At 47.4% G+C, this 23,815-nt stretch overlaps 1 protein-coding gene across 1 annotated transcript in view; it reads left to right on the forward strand.

The window, feature by feature from the left end:
• The first annotated feature begins 803 nt into the window (after nucleotides 1-803).
• Nucleotides 804-23,815, forward strand: part of Inpp4a (inositol polyphosphate-4-phosphatase type I A) — a 116,417-nt gene continuing 93,405 nt past the window's right edge. Inside the window, exon 1 of the mRNA XM_028775503.1 lies at nucleotides 804-989. The gene's annotated coding sequence lies outside the window, so the exon portion shown is untranslated. The remainder of the gene's footprint in view (nucleotides 990-23,815) is intronic.

Consider the following 23,815-nt stretch of genomic DNA (forward strand, 5'->3'; position numbering starts at 1 on the left):
TCTTTAGAAGATAAAAGTGGGTGTGGTGGTGCATACCTGTAATCTCAGCCTTTAGGAGGCAGTGGCAGGAACATGAAGAACTCGCAAAGGTCGCCTCAGCTACATAGTTGGTGACTAACCTGGGTTATGTGAGACCCTGTTACACACACACACACACACACACACACACACACACGTGGGCGCGCGAAACAGAACAAGCAACACAAATGACCAATGATGTATATGAAAAAAAATGAAAAGTGTTTTTGTTTAGTCCAGTTAAGTTCCCCTTCCTCAGATAGAAATGTTACAGTAAAGTTAAAACAAAAACCATCAGAGTCAGGAAGCCCCTGTCCCAATGGCAATAAATAAATAATAAAATTAAATTAAAATAAACATATATATCTCCAGAAAGTTCTGATTGGTCTTCTTCCCTATAGAAAGAATTTTGAGGAAGAAGTGTTAAGGACCGTTATCTCTTGGGTAGACTAGGTCTGGAAGGAAGTACGTTTCCAATGATTGCAGCTTGTTGATGGCCACGCCCACTGAGTGATGGATTAGCTACACCTGCACTTCCAACCTTCAGTACTTTTCTAGAATCACTCATTCTCTGAGCAGGAGCCTCAAGGCACGTGAAGGTGGAAAAACCTCATACTCCTGAGTGACGAAACAGAAGAGGGTGGGACCTTATGGGAGGTGCGGCCTCTTAGGGGCGGAGCCGGCGAGGGAGGGGGCAGGGCGTCGGTCGGGGAGTGGGGCGCGCATGCGCGGTGAGGGGGCGGAACCGGGGCGGGGCTGTGAGCCCTGTTCTGAGAGAAGGCGGTGGTAGGTTTCGGGCTGCGTGGGGACGGCGGGTTCGGGTCTGGGGTGGACGCCACCAGCCGGATCTTGGCGGCCAGAAAACAAGTCCCTGCCGGTCTTCAGGACCCGGCAGCAGCCAGCGGGGCCGAAGCCAGGGTGCACAGCCCGGAGGCCGGGGCTGAGCAAGTGTCCGGGCCGGGGCGCGCCAGGTAGGTGGGCCGAGCTGGGCCGTGCTGGGTCCGGTGGTGCTGGGCTTTGCGGAGCGGGCTGGGCGGCTGGGAGGAGGAGACACTGGGGACCCGGCCGGGTGGCGCCCGCGGTTGTCATGGCAGTGGCACAGCCTAGCGGTTCGCAGGCTGCGTCTTTGGAGCGTGGTCCTAGACTTGCGGTCCCCTTGCCGCTGGCTTCTCGGGGCGATGCTGTACACCGCGCCCGCTGGCTGCATCTCTGCTGGATCCCATAGGCATCCGACTCTGAAGGCCTTGAGGTATCTCGGGTGTCAACACACCGGGTAAAAATAAACATGCATGTTGGTGGAAAATACGGACTCTGCGTCCTCGCAACTCTTCAAGCATTTTCCGTCCGCGCATCGTCCAGGACAGGATCTCCCCCACCTCTGCTTTATGTATTTTATATTCCTCTGGCTTTCTTAGTAAGCTAATTGAGGCCTGAGAGGTTTGCAGGGATCCGTGGTCGTCTTTTGCAAAGCCAGTCATGAATGTGTAGGCCACGGAAACACTCAAAATGTCAAACACAAATTTATATCTTTGTGGGCGAAGGGAGGGAGAGTTGATGGGCCTTGGTTTCTCTTGCCCCTTGTCGCCTGCCCTCTGACATTACATAATGGTGGGTTCCTCCTGCCTGGAGTTGACAGCTCATGAAAATGTCTCTCCGGGTAAGAAGGAAGTATTGGCCGTTGTAAATCTTTGCCTCTGAATGTGTTTGGTGTTGAGAGATTGCCTAAGAGTAGAATGTGATTTGTCACCTGCCAGTTAGGGCCTCTGAGCCAAGGGGATGGGGGTGGGGTGGCACGGAAGTTGGGGTGTTGCAGTGATATTCTGCTTGGTTCACTCCTGTGCCCCATGGGTTGTGTGGACAATGGGGACATCACAGGGGTGGGAATACAGCTGTCTGATCTGGGTGTGAATCCTGAAGGTTCTGTCACTTTGCTAACTCAGGTTCTCAACACCCTCATCTATAAGAGGTGCAAACAGAACCTCATTAGCTGAGTTTGTTTTGAAATCTAATGGCTGGTGTCAGGCAGTAAACAGCTATAGGTTGTCCTACTTAGCCTGGTTGTTGGGTGAAGACGGATTTTTTTCTTTGGATCTGGGCTGGGGCCCTTGTTTGGGGACTACTTTGACAAAAGGTTTTTCTTGGAAAATTCAGTTCGTTGAGGGGAACTGGTGCTCATTCAAGGAGGTCTGCGTGTCGGTCTGTACCTGTGGTGTCAGGAGATCGAAATGTTGTTTGCCTGTGTGTGAACAGCATTGCTAGGAGGTGTTCCCTGTGTCTTATCAACATGACATAGAAAAGAGTCAACGTCACTAGGATGGTCGCCTTAAAAACCGGACTTACTGGAGTGGATGTTGGGTAAATACAGAGCCGCCTGAGGGCTGTGTTCCTGCTGGAGAGCACTTGTCATCCTTCCTTAGCTGCTTGCTCTATCTACTTTTCCTTTCAGAATCTGCTCAGGTAATCCCCGGCTTTCAGGCTGACTCGGTTCAGGCCCCACATTATAGTTTATTCCATTGTTTTGGAAACTGGATACTTTGTAGTATTGCTGTTAAAATCAATATTGGTTGTTCAAAATCACCTTAAGGAAACGACACAGAAGTTTTGTATAAATGATAGGACACTGGAGAAGTGGAAAGTGTCTGGTCCTTTCCAGCTGCCTGCCCCGGAGAATTCTCAGCTAGCTCCTGAATGCACCAGAGGAAGGGACTAGGAAGCACTGGGGTCCAGCTAACTTCCCTCTCCTCCCCTATGGTTTAGGTCTCCAGAACTCAGAGTGGAGGGGAAACTTTCCATCAAGGCTCTTTTATCTTAGTTTGGCTTATTAATGAAAAACTCCTCCTCAGCCTCCATTTCCATTCCTCAGCATCATCAACTACTTAATGGTGTCGGGAGGCTTCGACTCTCACTGTAAACAGCACAGGTCTGCAGTCGAGAAAGCTGGATTAGCTCATGCTTCTTTTGCAGAACTTGATTGATGAGCAGAGACTGGTCCTGGGGCAGAGGCTCTGAGCAGAGCGTATGTTAGAGAGACAGTGTTTACTCCATGCAGGTTTGCTTCACTTTGCCTGTCTTTCTGTACTTAAAAAAGAAAAGGTCATCATGGACCAGCCCTTAGAAACCCCCAGACTGCTCCCTGCTCTTTTAACTAATATAAAGTATTTTCGGTGCCCTGGGTACAGTTTCTCCTAATGTTGGCATCTCACTGTGTCTCTGCTATCTTTCTCTCATGGTCATGCTCTCATGGGAGGTGAGGCTTCAAGACAGGGTTTCTCTGTGGAGTCCTGGCTGTCCTGGAACTCACTCAGTAGACCAGTTGGCCTCAAACTCAGAGATCCACCTGCCTCTGCCTACAGAGTGCTGGGATTAAAAATATATACCACAGCTGCCCCACTATTTTTTTTTAAAATAACTTAATCATAACTTGATGCCAAGTACCCTGTACCTCTAAATATTTCTAAATGGATTTCTTTCTTTTTTTAAATTTTATTTAAATTTATTATTTTTTCAACATGTTTTCATTGGTTCTTTGGGAATATCACATACATCATGCATTCTGATTATGCTTATTTCCTCATGTCTTCCCCTATCCTTTGTGACCTCCCCCAAGAATATAAAAAATAAACATTTAAAACAACAAAAAACCCAGGTCCGATTTGTGTCGTCTCTATACTCACTGGAGCATGGTCAAACTCCCAGTGGCCTGCCCCTTAAATAGTACATTCCCCTCCCTTTACCCGGGCCAGAAGCCATCAATGGTGGAAAGCTAACTTCAACATCTTTATCACACCTTTTAAGAGTTCTGATGGCTTCCTGTTTAGGCTGCCACTTTTGAGGAGTGGGGTGGGGTAGAGGTTGTCACAGAAGCCTCTGTCCCTTTTTCTCAACTACGTGTCTGCAGTCATTGATATCACTGCAAAAGTAGCTTCCTTGCTCTTTCCAGTCAGCTGGAGCGAGGGGGATCCTCTCAGAGGCAAAGGGGAGGGGGGATGGGGTGAAGAACTCAGGGAGGAACAACCAGGACATTTGGAATATAAATAAAGTAATTTAATAAAGAAAAAAAACATTCTGTGCATACAGTACTTAAAACCCAGGAAATGAACATTGATGCCCTGCAGTTATTTAATGCATAGGTCTTATTTAGATCTTAGAGATTGCTCCAAGGTTGTTCCTCATCTAAAAGATAACCCTACTGAATTTCTTGTCTTCGGTGGGTTTTGGCTATAGTCTCTTTCAGCAGTTCTTTGTTTAATTGACATGTTTGACTTGTTTGGAGAACTAACGTTTTAGATAACGCCCCTCAATTTGGGTTTCCTGATACTTGGATTCAGGTTGGTGCTTGTTGCAGGAGCAGCAGAGTTGCAGCCTTGTCAACTGGAAGATACTGCCTACTACCTCCTTAAACTTGACACTAGGCTTGTTAGCTTTGCTACATTGATGAGGATGGTGTGGGCCTCACTGAGAAGTTACATTTTCCCCTTTGCGATTAATATGTATCTCTCGGGGATGCAGGGCAGTGTTAGCCGCAGCTAGAGCCCATCGATTCCTTCTATGTGAATCTTACTAGAGTTGACAGGGATTTTCTAATTCCTGTTTCCTTCTACATGTATTAAAAAGGATACCTTTTCTTTCAGCCAGTATGCACTTACTTTTTAAATTACATCCATGGGCCATGACATGTTGCCTCATTTATTAAACTTTAATCTGTTGCTGTCTTTATTTCTTGATTACTCAGAGGTCCCAGAGTTGACCTTTAGGGCCTCTTTCTGTGAATGTGTTCCCATCATTCTTTAAGGACTTCTTTTCTATTCTGGCACAAAATATTTGAGACTCAGTTTATATTTTCCTTGCCCCAGCCTCAGAACCAGCTGTTTGCTGAACTCTTTTCTTTTCCTTTCGTGGAAAGTGGCTTTAGACTCCAAGATGCCAGCTGTAGTTGTGCTAGTGACGGTGATGTCATCGAGTTTATTCATGCTTGTATTTTCAGTGCGGGAGGTCAAACTGGGTTTCAGGCAGCCAGGGAAGCCCTCTGCCACTGAGTTCTGTTCATTACATGGCCAGTCTTTGCGTCATTGCCTCGAGACCTTTTCAGTAGACCAGTGCTCTTTTTAGAGCTGGCCCGATGGCTCAGCAGGTAGGGGCACCTGCTTCAGAGCCTGACAACCTGAGTTCTGTCCTTGGTGACTCAAAATAAATTAAAATGTGACAAGTTTAAATTGCAGCTCACATAAGCCTAAGTGTAGTCACATTACATACCATTTTCTGTGATTTGCTTTTTCAGTTTTGTGCTCTGTCCTGGAGTGCTCTGTACTGACATGATGAGCTTGTCCTTTTTTGAGAGTGGGGCTTCATGTTCCATATTCGGTAACTCAGACCCCTTCTGTTACCTGTTTCCCCTTAACTCTGCAACATTGACATCTTAATTCTGCCATTCTAATGGCCCAAACAACATTATTAGTTTTTACTATGTTTTCCTTTTTTTTTTTTTTTTGGTTTTTTGGGACAGGGTTTCTCTGTATAGTCCTGGCTGTCCTGGAACTCTGCCAGGCTGGCCTCTTACTCAGAAATCCACCTGCCTCTGCCTCTCAAGTGCTGGGATTAAAGGCGTGTGCCACCACCGCCTGGCGTTACTATGTTTTCCAAATGGCCAAAATCATTGAATTCCTTGGTATGTTAAGCTTTTTAGTTTTTCTGAATTACCTGTTCATCGCCTTTATCTGTGGTTTTTCATACTAGGTTGGTCTTATGTTACCAGAGAAGGTTTCTTGGCAGCTTTAAGTGTGAACTGTTAACCCAAGGAAAAGGAACCCAGCCTTTTCTGACCACATGCATGCCAGATCTAGGCTGTCTGTCCCTGAGCATCCTCTAGGAGGTCTTGTCAAGTGGTGAGCTTCAGTCTTGAAAGGACACTAGGGGAAGCATGGTCAGACACCTGCCTGATGGAGTTGACAGAAGCCAGGTGGGGTCAGAGCCAGGTCTCTCCACCTCTGCTGCCGTTTCTATTAAACCACTTTATTTCCATTCAAGGATTGTAAGATTTGTTTTTTGAACTCCATGAGCTCTTGGCTGAATGTCCCTAGGCCTCCAGGTAGATTACTCTCTCTATTCCTGTTTAGCTGCACAACTGGGCTGATGGTGTTTGCCCAAAACTCTGACCTGCATTCAGTCTTTTATTATGGGGTTGTTCAGTGAGGGTCCCCTGGTGAAGGCCTCAGAAGTAGGAAGGTAAATCATATGTCTGGGGTTGGGTCAAAGAGGCTCGTGCCGTTTCCTCATATTAAGAATGAGATGTCTGTTTTCTGGGACAGAGTTGGGAAGACAAAGAAGTGCCCTCTGATCTCTTGAAGGAGGTTGAGGATGCTGGTGGAGGGAGTGTTTGTCCCTTCAGGTCCCCTTTCTGGGACCTTCCTTCCCTGCTTCACACACCTGGTAGTCCTCCTGACCTGTTTCCCACAACACCCCTCTTGCTGTACCTGATTAGGTAGGGTGCTGAGGTCTTCTGAGAAAGAACCCCATGCACTTGCAGCTCTGTACCTCTGGCCACAGCCCTGTGCAGCTGGGCTCACTGTTATAGGAACTGTCTGCTTGGTTAATTCACAGTAGGGTGTGGGCTACTTTCTTTCCTCTCCTGGGTTGCTTGCATTTTAAATGATTTGTTTCTTAATTCACTGACTCAGGTTTTTAAGACTGATGAGCTAGGCATGTAAATTCTGGACATCTGAAGTAGTATGTTTGGGCAAGTGGACATCTCTGGGAGGAATATTCTTGTGGGAAAGGGGGGTGCTCTAGATTAGAGGGTATCTGGTTGGGATGCTTTCAGCTGCCAAGTAAACAGGACCATGTTCCTGTGTCAGCAGCTTAGGAGTCTTGTCAGGGACCTAGATTCTTCTCTCCTGTCTTTGTCACTGCTGCTGTTGCTTCATGATTGCAGGGTGGTAGGACTCAGTGGTTTGATGCTTCTGTCCATCAGACACAGGGAAACAAACAAGCCAGGCACTCAGTCGTGCATCCCGATCCTTCTCTTTGCTCTAGGGGAGGGGGTTGTGAGGAAGGGGGAGGGGACATGGCCTTGTATTTTTCCTAGATTAGTAGCATAAGTTCTGTGTGCTGATTGGCATAGACCAGATTTATCCCAGGTGTTCCTCAGACCAGCAACATCAGCAACACCTGAGAAGTTGTTGGAAATGCAGTGTGTCAGCCCCACCCAGGTCCTAACTTAGAAACCAGGATTGGGACCCAGAAATCCTGTTCTATAAGCTCCCGAGGAGGCCACACTGCAAGGCACCAGTGAAAGCTGCTTTTTTTTTTTTTTTTTTTTTAACCAAGACTACCCCAGATGGAAATGGGACTGGCTTTCCTAAAGGGAGAGTAACACTGGGTGTCAGCCCATAATGTGAACTGACAAGTGGTTAAAGACTACAGGAACGTTGCCCTTCCTAATCCCCTCTGCTCCGTGCCCTCCTTACCCACCCAATTTGCCTTTTCCTCGCTTTGTGCCTGCATCCTGCCAGGTTCCTGAGTGTGGCCTGTGTCTTCCCTGTAGACCTGCCACTAAAGTGTGGACTATGTCCCAGCCCCAGGTTCTGTCTTTGGCCCAACACGCATGGAGTCCACTGGGCATGAAGGCTGACTCCCTCTGATCACCACTGTTGAGGGCATTTCTGAGTGTGCTCTAAAATGTAAGGTCCATTGAGTTCTGCTACTTCTTGTTCTCAAAAAATGAGTTGGCAGTGTGGCTAGCAGGGCCTGGAGAGGGATTTGGGAACTGGCCTGGAGACAGACAGCCCAAGTGATGAGGACTTTCAGTGGTGCTCAGTAGCACTCTGGTTTCTAGTGTGATGGTTGAGTGTCCCTGTTTCACCAGCACAATACTTGCTCATGTCTGGGTGAAGTAATAGCCACCATACTGTGCTCAGAGTGTCCCAATTTGGCACACGTTCCCTGCAGTTAGGGAACTGGAGGATGTCTAGTTTTCTTGACTTCCTAACTTACTGTCTTATTCCAGTTCACCAAAGCCATAGGAAGAGCAGACTCACATTACGCTCTGAGCCCTTTTCACTGCTACTAGAAAGAGGTGGCCAGAGAGCCTGGAGGAGGGGCCACAGTGTGTCTCAAAGGGTAGCCATGTTGAAATCCACTTGAGTGATAAGTACTTTAAACTTTTTGGAAATAAAGTAGCACATATTCCCAAGTGTGTTTCCTACAGGAAGAGTAAGCATTTTTAGTTATTTGCTGTATTTTAAGTATTGTAATAATGTGTCCCTTGCTGGGTTTGGTAGAGTTGTCAAACCTTAGAGGTCTGTGCAGGGGGAAACTAGTTATGAGTAGGAGCAGACTCAGTCTGCATACATGGGCCTTTCTTAGGGATAAGGCGTACAGCTAACATGGAAGCCTGGGTGTCTGACTTTGGTGTCGAGCATGGAGCCAAGAGGGTAGGGCAGCAGGGCTGCTGAACAGGCAGCAGCTGGAGGGAGTTCTGCAGCTTTTAGTTTTGTGTTGTGCTGTGGTCTGTGGATATTGGCCACCTAGGCCAGACCCTCATGATGGCTCTCAGTCTTAGCCGCCACTCAGAGACGCAGCAGAGTCTGTGGATGGGAGCTTGTCTGTTCAGCCAGTTTTATGGAAATCTACTTAGTGTATGAGTCTGAGTGGGCACATGTGCCGTGGCACACATGTGGAGGCTCACGTTTACAGTGCTTTCTCCCCAGCACCCCATTTTAAACCGAGCTCCAAGGGCTAGTTATGGTGGAAGCAGAGGCAGGCGGATCTCTGTGGGAGGTAAGCCCAGTTTACTAGAGAGTTCCTGGACAACTACGGCCCCCTACCCCCCGGGGCGCGGGCCCCCCCCCCAGGAAGGGGAGGAGCCCAGGTCCACCAGCTTTCAGTTCAGTGGTTGCTCAGCCAGCTGTTTTCCTGGAACTCTGTTGAAGGCTGTCGGAGTCTATCGCTGCCAGGTGTCCAGCGTTTTCACATTTTCACATACTGCTTTGTGTTCCACATACAAATGTCAGAGGAAATAGTCCCATCACATGACTGGGTGACAATGAAATAGGGCAGAGCTTAATTAGATGAAGCTGCATGCTAAGAAATGTCAAGGTACCTTGGTTGGAAGAAAAGAGGGAGGTGGGTGAGTGGGCTGCTCTTGGATTAAGCACCTCACCGAGACCATGTCCACAGACAGGAATGGGCTTGTGCTTTCTGGGTTTTGCCCTCAGCTTACCTGACTTGGTGCCTGAGCCTCACCCTCCTCCTGCCATGCCCATGTAGGGTTGCTTCCCTTTTTTTTTTTTTGCCTTCTTCCGAATCCTCTGAGATGACCAAATGGGGTGTGGTGACTGAGGGTTGTGTGGGTGAAGTTTTTATTGCGTGTTCTTGATCCACTTGACAGTGGACTCACACACACACACACACACACACCCCACATGCACACAGTGCCCATTTGGGGAAGTGCTGCTTTCCTGCTCTGCTTCCTTGGACTCTGGCCTCTTCTCCTTTCACTTTCTCTGGCATCACTCTCTAGAGCAGAAGTTGAGTTTTGGAGACCAGGAGTAGTGAGAGTGAATGGTGGAGAGGGGTGATGTGCATGGATCATGGACCGCCTCCTTCCTGCCCCTCATCCCTTCCTGCAGAGGCTCTTTCTGATAGTTCTCCATGACTCAGGGCAGCACGGAGGTCCAAATCCCATGGACAGATAGCAGCTGCTCCACCCCAACCTGCATTCCCAGTATAATTTGTGCATGCTTGACCTCTGGTGGAGGTCTGTTCATTCCTGGGGGACAGCTGCCATTACCCGAGTTCTCCACTCACCTTGCTGTGACTTGTACCCTATTTTGGCCTAGGTTACTTCCCTTTCTAATTGACACCACAGGGTATAAAACATTCCAAACACATTCATGATGATCTGATGAGCTAATTGTCATGTCTGTCACCATTGTGTTAGAACATTCAAAGTCTTCTCTTCTAGGTATTTTGAAATATCAGTTAATTGTTGTCAGCCATCGTTAGCATGTTGTGCTGTACAATATTAGAAGCCACCATTCTGTGCAACAGAACCCACACGTTCACCATCTGCACAAACACTTTCTAGGCTCTAGTACTCATTGGCGTATTGTCTACTTTAAAGACATTTAAAATAGGTTTATCTTACTTTATGTGTGTGAGTGTTTGCCTACTTACATGTCTGTGCACCATGTATATACAGAGCCGGTGGTGGCCCAAGAGGATGTTGTATCCCCTGGATCTGGAGTTACAGATGGTGTGAGCTGCGAGGTGGCTGCTGGGAATGGAACCTGAGTCCTGTGTAAGACAGGCAGTGTTCTTAACCTCTGAACTGTTTCCCAGCTCCACATCGACTGCTTCTTTGATGTCACCTTTAAGTTTTCACAGACACATGGAGTGTACAATAAGAGTGTACAATATTCCACATACACATAACCCTTCTTATGCCTGACATCTCATCCAGTGTTCTCTAGTGAATGATAGGACTTTTCCCTTTTTTTTATGGCTGAATAATATCCCCCCCGAATCCCCGTGTGTGTATCTGTGTGTGTTTTGTTCAGTCTTGAACACCCAGGCTTAGCATCTCGCCTCAGCCCTCTGAATGCTGGAACTCAAGTCTCACTTTCTGTCTTTTTGATAACTAATTGAGGTGAGATGACACTTCATTGTGGTTTTGATTTGCATTTTCCTGATTACTGATGTTGAACATTCATTTTCTCACATGCTTGTTGGGCATTTGTACATCCTCTTTTGAGAAATATCTGTTCATGTCAGTGTGTGTGTATGTGCATGTGTTTGTGCATGCATGTGTGTGTATTCATGTGCATATGTGTGTGCATGCGTGTATAGCCCAGAGGTCAAAGTTAGATGCCTTCTGCTCCTGACCTAGTGTTTTATCACAGGGTCTCTCACTGAACCTGGATCTTGCCAACTTGGCTAGCCTGGCTGTCCATCAATCCCCAGGGATCCTCCTGTCTCTGCCTCCCAGCACTGAGATTATAGGTTGGGTTGCTGTACCTGGCTTTTATGTGGGTGCAAGGGATCTGAACTCACGTCCTCATTGCTTTCATGACAGCTCCTTCACTTATGAGCCATTGGCAGCCCTTGCCTGCCCATCTTTGAATTGGGTCATTTGTTGTTGGTTCATTGGCATCCCTCTAGACATCAGCTCCTGTTTACTGTGAGCTTGTAGTACTTTTTTGTCAGCTGTCCATCACTTTCTTCACTCTGCTGAAATGAGGGAGTTTGATGAAATCCCTCTGGTCATTTTCAGCTTTTGGCATATAAAACAATTTTCCACACTTATGTCCTGAAGCATTTTGCTGTTTTCTTGTAGTAAATTTTTAGTGTTAGGCAATAAGTGAGTTGATTCCCTCTCTGCCCGTGGGTGTTCAGTCCCCCCCATTCTGGTTGTTGGAGACACTTGGCCTCCCCAGCTATGATCTTGCTGCCTTAGTAGGAAGCCTGTTGGCTGCACGTGTGTGGGCTGAGTCTCGTTCTGTTCTATTTGTGTGTGTTTTTATGTGGGTACCATACTGTTTTGATTAATCTAACTTTAGGGTATGTTCTGAAGTCAGGTGTTGAATGCTTTCACTTTGTTCTTTTTGTTAAAGATCAAGATTGCTTTGTGCACTGCAGTCATTTGTGGTTGCCTATGAGTCTCACAGTGGTTTGCAATGTCTATGAAAATTGTCCCTGGTACTTTGGTGACCTAGCTTCTTTCCAATGAGCCATTTCCTGATTCGTTGCAAAAGGAGAGTTAAAGCTCTCAGCTACAGCACAAGTGATTAAAAAGCGGCAAAGACTTTGGTCTTTGCTGTCCCTTCTAGGAGAAGAGTCCTGAAGGAGCTCAGGACACACTCAGAGGTGCTGACTTGGCTGAAAACATTAGTCATGATTCTGTCTCCTCAAAGCTGCCATGTGCACAGGTCCAGGGGCTTTTACTTGCAGTGCTAATAGTCTAGGTAGTGTCCACCTAGCGTTACCTCAGATGTGTTCTGAGATCATTGTTACAGGTGCCTTGGAAGTTTATGATGTTTTAAAGAACTTCTGAGAGGAGGAAGATCTTTGTTTTGAGCCAAATTAATGATTTAATCACTTCTTTAAAATTAGCCAAATGCTAAGCTAGGTATTAACTTTTTTGTCAAAGAGAGGTGTCAGAGGATGTCCTGGCTTCCAGAGAAAGACACCGTAAGAACCAGCAGGGCCTGCACATTCTCTAGTATTGACTTGACAGGTGAGTGCATCCAGGGTGTCAAGTTAACCTCAGTTTCTCAGAGACTTGTGTAACACTGGCCTTTTGCATTGGGGATTTGCACTGATTGTGTCAGGGTGCGAGGCCACACTGTATACTGTACAAGTCTGTCCTCACAACAGCCAGCATAGATTCAGGCCCTCTGATAACCGAGAGAGCTCTAAACCATAAGACTCATTTCAAACAGGACTTACTATGATGATTGAGGTCTAGGGCAGCAATTACTGCATGTTTCATTCATATTGGGCATTGTGGGATTTGACCCGTGTTATATACTCAAGGGCTGGCTGACCAAGAAACTGTTAGGAGTCATACTGGTGTTTCTCAGGGGCACTAGCAGCCATGGCTTAGACTGTGAACCTAAGGGCATAGGGTGAGAAGTATAATGACTAAAACAGGGCCTGTTTGTACCCCTGATCCTTGATTTGCCTACACTAAATATGCAGCCAAGCTATGTTTGGGGTAGCAAACAAGAATTTGGTTTATAAACCTTTTTGTTCTTGCTAGTAAGGCAGGCCAGAAATAGGGATGGTAGCTTTTTAAAGGTTTGTCAACTGTGGATTATATTAGGGAGAAACTGTTTTGTAAAGTAACTGCAACAAAGTGAATCTTGTTGTGCTTAAAGGTCTTAGGCACATGTTCTTACCCTAGCCTGCAGCCCTGGGTAGATTTGAAAATGCTTTATTTAAAGACTTCTTGGTGGAAGCATGGACCAGTCACCAAGCTTAAACCTGAAACAGTACTGTTCTTGTCCCAGTCCTCGGCAGACAGGGTGCTGATACTCTGTGTATTGGCTATACAAGGAGAATGGGGAGGCCCCCGGGACTTGGCATGGTTGTCTCCAACAGAAAGACTCAGAAGAGAGACTTGGTCAGAGTACCGTTTATTTGTGTTTCCTGTACTGAATGTCGGTGTAGACTGTCTGAGCTTTGCCCTGCTGTCCTCAGGAGGAGGCTGAGGGCTTTGTATGTAGGAGGTGGTTTAGGTGAGGTCAGTGTGCAGGCATGGAGATGCAGTTCAGTGGTAGAACATGTGTCATGACTGTCTAGCATGCATGGAGTCATGGGTTTTGTGCACAGCACTACAGTGAAAGAATGTCAAACACTAGGCTAGGGAAAGAGGCCTAGTATTTATTATTATTATTATTATTATTATTATTATTATCACACTTCTGTGTCTCTTGACAGAACTGAAGGTCTGCCCATTCCTAGCTGCAAGGAGACAGGTAGCTCTGTCTCTGGGCCACTACAAGTTCTAGACTTGTTACTAAGGAAGACAGGAAAGGGAAGATACTGTCCACTGTGCTCTGCAGTTACTGAGCTTTCTGAGTGACTCCAGAACTGATCATGAAAATTAGCAAATCTGGTAGTAACTGTTTTTCTTAGCTTTAGACTCTCCTTTTAACTTTACTTTTACCACAGGTCAGAATGGTCAGACAGCTCTCTCCCCTTTCCTACCCTGGGGTGGCGGGTGGGGGCTGCTGCTGCCCCACAGTGAGCGGGTAGACACGGCTTCTCCAGCCTCCCAGGGCTTTGGTGCTTGTGATGATGCTCAGCTAATGATTGGAATTATTTTTAGACCATTCTTTCACAGTAGAAACGTCACCTTTAGAAAAAGAACAGAACACTTTGCTTGAAGGCTCTTCCTGTCAGACTTGATGGGAATCCCCCCTTCACCCCATGGATGTGCTGCGCTCCATGTCTCTCAGAGCTCTCTTCCATGTTTGCCTGGTCTCCCAGGTGGCCATCGGGCTTCCATCAGGGGGATGCTCTATGTTTTTGTTTAGAGGAAACACAGGCTATTGGGACAGTAAGCATGCATCTTGTATGCAGAAAGTGAAGCCAATCCAGGAGGGAGGTGGGGCTGATGCCTGAGTGTGCTCGCTCAGGCTTCGTAAGTGAGAAAACTACTGCTGCGATACAGAGAGGAGTGCAGAGGCTGAGGCTCTGGAAAGCTCCTGGTGTGGTCACTGGTTGTCAGACATAGTACTCAGCAGAGACATGCTCAGTGCTTGGCAGAGACACTGTCAGTGCTTACCAGGGATGCTAGTCAGAGACATACTCAGTGCTCGGCAGAGACATGCTCAGTGCTAGTCAGAGACATACACAGTACTAGTCAGAGACATACTCAGCAGGCATCTCAGTTTAAGATGGCAGCCAGCACAGGCCTTGATATCAAAGCTCTTGATTTGTAGTGAGTTCTGTTATGCTTGCCACAGGTATGATTTGATCATCTCTGGGGTCCTAGGTCAAAACCATAGCATGCTTAGGCAGAGTATTGTTGAGAGTTTGGGAGCCATGCTCCCTTGGGGGCAGGCTAAACTGTTACAGATCTAGATTATCCCAGCCAAGGAATCCAATTGACAGGGTTGACCCAGTCAGGCACTTGCCCTGAGGCCAGCTGTCCCAGCCATAGGCAAAGTTAGCACTCTGGATGTATGGCTAAGCCTTCTGCCTACCCTTTCTCACCCCAGTGGAAAGGATGTGTGGTATAGTTCCTCCTAATGGGGTTTAGTGACCTACTATTTGGCAGAGGGGGTGGAGGAGCTGGGGGTGGTGGTAGCTAAATGAGAAGCAGCCTAAAGGCAAGCACTCTTGCCTGAACAGCCAGCAGGTAATGTGAGTGACTGACTCAGGCACTCCAGTTTGGGAACTTTGCTCCTTCTACTGTGTGACTCTTGTACAGTAACCCCTTTAGGGCTGGCAAGATCATTGAGGACAGGTGTCCCACACTGGTGTTCACAGACATGAAGATTACCAGAGTTATCTGGGGACACACTCCATGAACATTTTGGATCTAGGATAGAAAAAGGCTTCAGTGACCTTCATGGCAAAGACAATAGCTCAGTATTTCTTGTGTCATTAATGGTGTCTTGCAGTGCCATAAGTGTATAGTCAGTGTTTGTTGAGTATTGAATGAACAAAGCCACTGTCACTGAATTAAGCACCAAGAAAAGCCTTGCCTCCTTGAAGACAGCCACTTCCCAGAGGTTTATCTAGAGGTTTCCTTCTCCTCAAGGAGAGGAGGTTGGGACCAAAACCTGTGGCCAGCTCCTGTCTTAGTGAATTCTCAGGCTAAAACTAAACTGTTACTTTCGCTATTCTGAGGGTCACAGACCCCTGTTCTCAGCAGTGCCCTTTTATGTCCTTGTCACATGAACCCTTTTACCTAGCTGGCTAAGGCCTGAGGGCTTTCCTGAACCTTTGGGTCAGAAAAGTGCCCTGGGCCTGACCGTCTTACTCTTTAAGTTTAACCATGTTAGACTACTCCCCCAACACAGAAGTATACAAGGGATGAGAAGCCTGGAGAGGTAAGGACAAGGAACAGCAGCTGCCTCCCTTAGTGAGCCCAGGGTGATCTGCGATAACCATTACTTCCAGTTTTGAATGAGTGTGTTTATTAAGTTTATAGCAGGCCAGAGTAAAATAATAAATAGCGTGTGTGTGTGTGTGTGTGTGCATGCATTTGTGAGCACACATGCTTACATGCATAAGTGCATGTGTGTGCAATAGTAGACAATAGCAAAATATCATCTGACTAAGAGCTCTAAATCCTAGCAGAAATTCGCTAGGGACACCCACTTGATCAGTCAGCTAGAGAGCTCTGGATAGTGCAAGTGAGACTTCCAAGTCAAAGAACAAGCAGCAACAATAGAGATGACATATTATCACCTCAGGTGTTCACGAGGGCTGTGGGAGAAGTCAGTCAGGGACTCTGTCCCACAGGGTTTAAGGCTTACTAATTGGTGTGCAAAGTTTGAGGCTTTATTGATCACACATTGGCTGGGTGTGGGTGGTCCATGCCTTTAATCCCAGTACTCTGGAGGCAGAGGCAGGCAGATCTCTGTAAATTTGTGTACATATTTGGTCTACATAGCAAATTCAGCAGGGCTGCATTCTAACACTCTGTCAAAAGAAAGAAAGCAAACTGTTTCATATTAATTCTCATGGGTTGAGGAGACCCTTGCTCAAATTGTATCTGTGCTCTCCCAAGATTGGGTTCTTTGTCGCTCTCAGGGTTGCTTCTGAAACTAAAGGGGCCCTGGTCCTGAGTGGCTGTGTGTCATGATACAGTGTGGCAGCTGAAGCATACCACACAGCATCCAGGGCTGTGCAGAGTCAGAGGTGAACCTGTGTCTGTGAAGTGATACAAGGGGCCCTGCAGGAACAGTCTCTCCACCTCCAAGCCACTGCTGGCTGTGAGGAAGAGGAGAGCCCCCGAAATGTGGGTTCTAGGGGAGTGTTAACACTCAGGGCTCACTCTGAAGAGGGGTAGGCAGGTTGTGCTGCATCGATGTGTAGCCACACCATCACTTATGGAGTCTGTGTCCTGTGCAGTGCAGGCAGAGAACACAGTGATACCTGCCTGTGAGCTGTGGTTATGGAGGGTAGCTTCAGAGTGAGAGGCTATGGGGATGCTGGTGGCTTTGTGTTCTGCTAAGCCATACTCCAACCTAAGAGTCCAGGACCTTGTGACTTGCAGCATGGACTTCACTATGCTATCTGTGGTGTGACATAGGAAGGAGCTACACTGGGAGCAGGGGAAGGTCAGAGGGCAGCTGATGCTGTCAGAGGAGAGGCAACAAGGCTTAAAAATTGTAATGCAGGGCTGCGGAGATAGTTCTGTCAATAAAGTGTTGTCGTGCAAGCGTGAGACTGAAGTTCGGTCCCCAGAACCCATGTGAAAGTGCAGGGCTTGGTGGTGTGTACTTGTGATCTCAGAGCTGGGGAGGGAGATAGGTGCATTGTGGGCTCGCTGGCCAGTCTGTCCAACCTTTACTAAGCTCCTCCTTCAAACACAAGGCACATGGCCTCTGAGGACTGATAACCAAGGTTGACATGTGGCCTCCGTACTGCACATAGGCGCATCTTCATGCATGTGTGCACCCCTACACACACCTCTTCCATTTATTTGTCTGCACATGCACATGCATGTACACACACACACACACACATGTATGCACACACGTGCACACACATATACACATAGGTACATTGTAATATACAGCACTACATCTCCTGTCCCTGAAGACACAAGTGCCATGTGGTCTGTGAAACTCTGTATTAGACGTGCATATGTGTACACTGACCACTTTTTCACACCTTAGTGTCATACTACATACTTTTGTGCACTTCACTTTCCTCATTACTGTATATCGTTGAAGTACAAGGAGGTTTGCAGTCTTCTCTTTGGGTGTGTGCTAGGCTCTTTCCAGCCTGTGCTTGCTACCAGTATATTAGCAGTTAGAGACTGGCTTGTACTCTTCCCCCCTCCTCTGGAGCCAGAGCTCTGTAGGATTGAGTCTCACTCTAGCTTCGAGGAGAGTATGGGCTTGGATTAGCGCCTCTGCATTTATTTCAGTTATAAGTGGTCTATGACTTTCTGTGTATTACAGAGGGCATCTAATGGTTAGTTGTTATTTATGGATACTAGTTACACATTTTCAAGATGGTGCCTTTTAGTTGCTACATAGACCTTTAAAAAAAAAATCCTGTGTCCTGAATGAACTTTGTCAGTGATGTCTTTGGCCCCAGCTTTAAGAACAGTGGCTCTGAGGGGCTTTGTTCTGCCTGTCCCCAGTGGAGCCATGCCAAGTGCAAAGGAAGGACCTCTTTGACAGCCAGGAGCAGAATGGCCAGGCTTCCTGCAGTAGTGTTGTCTGACTGAGGCTGGTATTCACTGTGTGCTTCTAGTGGATCTGTGGCTCAGCCAATGTAAATTGTGTCTGAAGGCAAGGTATCATAAATCCACAGCAGAGCTCTGTGACACTGCCACCTTCTGTTCCTGCCTTCTGAGAGCATTGCAGTTCATGACAGGTGGGTATGGAAAGTCATCACAGCAGTGTCACAGGAGTAAAAGGTTTCTGTGAGGACCTTCAGGACTGAGGTGGAGGCAGTCTTAGACATACACCTGGCCATTACTCATTTGCTTAGCAGGTAGTTCTGGGGCACAAGGGAAGTCACTCTTGCAGTCCTAGAGATAGGCCAGAGAGCAGAACAGATAACCATCTGCAGAGAGTTTACAGGAGTACGCCTATGAGAGTGCTTCTGAGCTTCCCTGTGTGGGACTTAGGGGAGATTGGAGCCATGCATGCCTGTGGGCAAGTAGAAGCTTGGCACACGTTAGAGATTAGCCCTTTGGCGTCTGCCCTGTGTAGTGCTGGTAATGGGGACACAAAGAATACTAAGCTGTCCCTTGCTCCTGACCATGCTTTACTCTGTGTACGCACTGTCAGCTTCCTGCTCTGCGAGTATCAGCTAGCTTTGAGCACAAGGTCTGTATGGAAGGAACCCAGCCCTGACCCGCTAGAGAAAGGGTGCAGCGATGCCAGGTCAAATGGTGGCTTTCAAGAAAGGAACAACTTTTTCTCTTGAGGTTTGAGGCTCCACCCTGGGCTTGATGTGGTAGGGCTTTGTGGCTCAGTGAGAGACGTGACCATCAAACATCAAACACATTGCAGGCTAGGGTAGAGGATCCCTGGGACAGCACAGTCATGATCAGAGCAGACAGCAGAAAGGCTGACAGGATCACAAGAGCTCATCCTTGAAAACCCAGAGGAAGCTGTGGCTGCAGTCTGCAGGGTGGGGAGACTTGAGAACCGTGTAGGAAGTGGAATTCTTGCACACAGTGGGTTTCAACATGTGGACTCACTCCTCAAGAAGGAAAAGGAGAGTTGAGGTGCCTAGAGCAAAGGCGGAAGAAATCAGCAGTCCGTGGAGGAGAAGGGAGCTCTTCACATGGAAAGATACTGCGGAAGAGGAGTCTGAGGGCCAAGTGCTAGGCAGTGTTGTCTTCTGTGTCTCAGCCTGCCATTCCCAGTGGGTCCCCTTACCGGGAGGGTAGGTGCAGGTCCCCTCTTAATACCTGAAGGACCTGAGATGAGGAGCGTCTGCTCCATAAGATTATAGCACAATTCATCTACGAACTGTTTGAATTAATTGTAGCAGGCATGAAGATGTGACTGTAGTAAAACATTTCCTATGGAGTGAGCTGAGTCCTTAGGCAGCCTTGAGACACTCCTTTTAAAGACAGGATCAAGCTAGACAAGCCACATGAAGGAGCTTTTGTTTGCAGAGCACAGAGCTTGCTACACAGCACAAGCCTTCTTTGGAGAGGAACTTGGTCCAGGGAGTGTGGCAGGGCTGTCTTTACTAGGTGGGATTTCTTGAGTTTCTATCATGTGCCAAGGAGTGTATGAGTTGCTTCATAGCCGCTTCCTGTCTGGTCCCCTGTATTCATTTCCTGTGGTGGCCTCCACAGCAAGTGTGACTTAAAACACCAGTAATGTTCTTTCTCGCTGTCCTATATGGAGACCAGAAGTTCAGAGTCCACATTAGTAGGCAACTAGGGTGTCAGCATAGCCATGTTCCCTCTTAAAGTTCTAGGGGATGGAATCTGAGTTTACACACACGTGTATGTACATACACACACAGCTAGAGGGTTTATACATTAACAATGGGGTGGTTCACTTTTTCTGTAAAGGGCCAGATAATCTTGCAGGCTTAGTGGACCACTTGAGTTGTCACGGTTCCTCCACTGTGGCACATAAGCACCCCAGAAGGTGTGTGAACACATAAGCACCCCAGGAGGTGTATGAACAGCTGGGTGTGGCTCTGTGCACTAAATTTATGGATTTGACCCTGAACCTGTACTTTGCCTGACTCCTTTGCCAAATTATTATTTGCCTTTCTTGGGCATTTATTTTGTGCATGAGTGGGTATGTTCTTGCTGTGTACATGTGTGTGTGCACGTCTGTCATAGTGTACAAGTAGAGCTCAGATGATGACTTGTGGGGATCAGCTCTCTCTTTCCAGCATATGGGGTCCAGGCTTGGTGACAAGCACCTTTACCCACGGAGCCATCTTGATGATCCTAAACTATGATTCCCTTCTTTCTCCTCAGACCCCTGACATTTCTGACCTGTCCTCTAACCCCACAGAACATTCCATATTCCACTACTGACTTGATTCTCCTCGTCTAGCCTTAGGCAGCTGGCCCTCGCTGGTTCTCAGCCTCCTTTCTCTCCTGTCAGAGGACTACACGGCTTGCTCCCAGCTTCTTTAGGTTTTTGCTGAGATATCATCTTCTTGGTGTACCCTATCCTGAAAACCAGTAGGAATGGTTTAAAGACTGTGATTTAATCCTAGCACGTGAAAGGTAGAGGTAGTTGGATCTCTGTGAATTAAAGACCAGTCTACAGAGTGAGTTCCAGGTCAGGCATGGCTGCAGAGTGAGACCTTGTCTTAAAAACAGCAGGGGCTGGAGAAATGGCTCAGCAGTTAAGAACAGTTGCTTCTCTTGCAGAGGGACCTGGGTTCGGTTCCCAGCACCCACAGTGTGGCTCACAATCACCTGTAACTTCAGTTCCAAGTGATCTTCTCCCCTTTCCTGTCCCAGTGGGCACCATGAATGTAAGGATACTTCCATACACTCATATACCTAAAATAAAATGAGAAATACATAATAGCAAACAAGTTTTTAAGACAGTGGTGGCATATGCCTTTAATCCCACTACTCAGGAGGCAGAGCCAGGTGGAGCACTGAGTTTGAGGCCAGCCTGGTCTACAGAGTAAGTTCCAAGTCAGCCAGGGCTACACAGAGAAACCCTGTCTCAAACAAAATAAAACAACAAACTTGTTTTTTAAAAGGTGTCCCTGGCAGTCTTGGCTGAGGTGACTCAGCTGCCCTGACGTGGATGGGGGACAGGAGTTACACCAGGCCAGGTGTCTACACATCTGTTTTCAGGTCCCTCTTAACAGGCCAGTGGCCATGTTTGCCACCAGCAGCTTGTGAATGGAAGCAGGATCCAGTACAGCTGCTCTGAGTGAATGGTGCAGCCTACTCTGGCAACTAGGGAGCAGGTGGGGCAGGTGAGGGGACCCTTGCAGAGTCTGCTTCTTGGTGACAAAGGTGATTTTGTTTCTCATTAGTAGCTTCAAAGCCTTCTTATCCTCATTTTTTTTTTTTTTGAGACAGTGTCTCTACATAGCCCCAATTGTCCTGGAGCTCACTTTCTAGACAAGGTTGACCCGGGTTCATGTTTGCTTAGATGTATAAAGGAGACAGGCTCTAAGGATATACTGTGTCTGGCTGGTCAGTATTACACTGACTGCAACATATAAGATTGTGGCTTCCAGGAGGTCTTTACCCCCCTTCTCCCCAACTTATTATTGGGTGACTCTTCTTGAGGAGACATTACTGCCTGTTCACCACAGATAATGTACTGACCACAGACCAGAGAGATAATTCCTCCCAAGTCTAACACAGTGAAGCAGTGTGCTTACGAGAGCATGGGTGAAGAGTTACTTATGGAGGCACTAAAGACTGAGAGGCTGCTGTATCTCTGCTGTTCTCTTGGCACAGTTTCCGGGTAGCTCTGGGATAGGCTGGGGAGTCTCCTTTCCCTGGCAAACGGCTAGTTCTTATTCAGCCTTGGGGATGGGCTCTGTGAACCTTTTAAGCTCTAACTCGCTTCCCGGAGTGTTATGAGCCTCTCTCTCCAGGATGGAATTTTTCAGTTGTAAATAAATTACTGCCCAGTGTGTGGTTTTTGTCCTCAAGGAACTGGACCCTGGCCTAAGTAGAGAGAGTGGGCTCTGGTAGCTACTGAAGGACACAGAAGCAACTGTATCCACTATGTTCCTTACTAGATGTTCCCCTAATTCTGAGCCCTAAGGAGGCAGAGGGCATGGGCTGTGTCTCAGAGTGACCTTTCCTTCCCTTCCCCTCTAGCAGGAGATAGGGCCATGTGCACTTGGGCCCTACCCAGGAAGGCTTAGTCCTTTTCTCTTTGTGGCCTGACACCAAAGGGACAGACCCAAGGAGGGTGTGGTGGACAGAGTAGGACACTCCCTTGGTTCTTCCTCTGGCCAGTGTGGTTCAGGACTGTGCTCTAAGAATTATGTCACTCCCATGCTTCTATTTGCTATAGCCTTGCTGACCTGTAGTTTCCAAAATAAGAATGGCTTGGACCAAATTTTCCACTCATAGTTACACTAAAATAAACGTTTACTGCATATGTTAGAAGCACTGCGTATTTGTGTGTGTGTGTGTGTGTGTGTCTGTGTGTATCTGTCTATCTGTCTGTGGTTCCACTATAAATGACCATCACGTATGACATCTTTACCCAAATTCTTTGAGAAATATTGCTTAATCATTTCCCTTCATTCCATGTCAGGAAAGAGAAGGGTTGAAAATGTGTAAGTTTTGAAAAACCCTTTATTTAAATTTGGCAAGCTCAATCATATGAAAATACAGAATTAAAATATGTAACAGGTGGGAGTGTGGTTTTTTTTTAAGTTACACCTATGATTTTTATGGTACCTTCTCATGTAGGGCATTTCTGAGACATGGGGAAATTTAAAACCCTGGTGGATGGATGCAAGTTTATTAAACAGGGGTTCTGGCCTCTCACTGGCTTCTGTTTAAGGCAAACTGGTCAGGAACTGGTCACAGAAACTTGATGTTTGTTTGCTGAGTGGTCTGAACCGATTTGAAACGCTGAATCTAGTGGCTGGCAAGCCTCGGCCTCTTTCTTTAATATCTCTTAAGTGTTGAGGACTTCCAGGATAGTTGTTGACCTCGCAGATGAATTTGCCTTAACCCTCCTCAACTCCAGCGCTGTCCAAGAAGCCCTGACAAGACTAATGTCACATATAGTGCCATGACGTACAAGACTGTAGACCCAGGTTTCTGTTCCATGCCAGGCTGGCTGTCAGGGCATCTGGGCCAGGGTGTGAGCTGACTTAAGAAGAAACAGGCATGGATGACCTTTAAAGGCTCTGGAGAGGCTCTGTAGCTGTAGCATTGCTGCTGGGACTGTGTCAAAGGCCTGCCTCCCCTTGCCCTTTGTTTAGTGCCCTACAAGGAAAGTGGGAGAAAAAGAGTTTTGACTGGGCTGTGGGCTACCAACAGGGTCCCCTTTCCATCTCTTGTGTTTCCATTTTTGTGGTCTTTCCTTCAGTGAGGCCCATTTCTGTAACTCCTGGAGACCACGAAAGAATGAGCATGAACCCTTGGGGACAGAGGAGGATTCAAGGCACGCAGCTGGCCTTCCTCCCAGCATGCCCCAACAGTCTCCATGAGGTCATGTCAGTAGAGTGAGCGTCACATACAGGCCTGACCCTATGGGCAGAAATCTCCACTGTCCCTAGGTCTATCCCTGGCTTAGCATCCTATGTAACTGCTAGGAGAAAGAGTAAAACTTTTTGTAGGTGTGCACTGCCTGTGGCAAAACCAATCCACTGTGGACATCGTCTCCTGTGGATAGCTTTTCCTCTGAAAACGATGGTGGCTTCTTGAGGGAGATGCCAGGCACCTCCTACAGCCTCACCTTCACGATGGTCTGGGGTGGGGCTTTGAATGATGGGCATTCAGAACAGACTATCTGCAGCAAGAAGGAAGTGCTGAGAAGCACACAGAGCCACGCCCGTTTCAGAAGAGGGAACCGAGGCCTAGAAGGGTGAGGGCCTTGCTCAAGTCTCCAGAGTTAGCCATGGTCATAGCTGATTCTTAGGTGTAGGGTCTCCTCTTATTGAGGGTCTCCTG

This window comes from Grammomys surdaster, unplaced genomic scaffold (assembly GCF_004785775.1).
Source record: "Grammomys surdaster isolate TR1022 unplaced genomic scaffold, NIH_TR_1.0 255, whole genome shotgun sequence".
NCBI classification, from domain to species: domain Eukaryota; kingdom Metazoa; phylum Chordata; class Mammalia; order Rodentia; family Muridae; genus Grammomys; species Grammomys surdaster.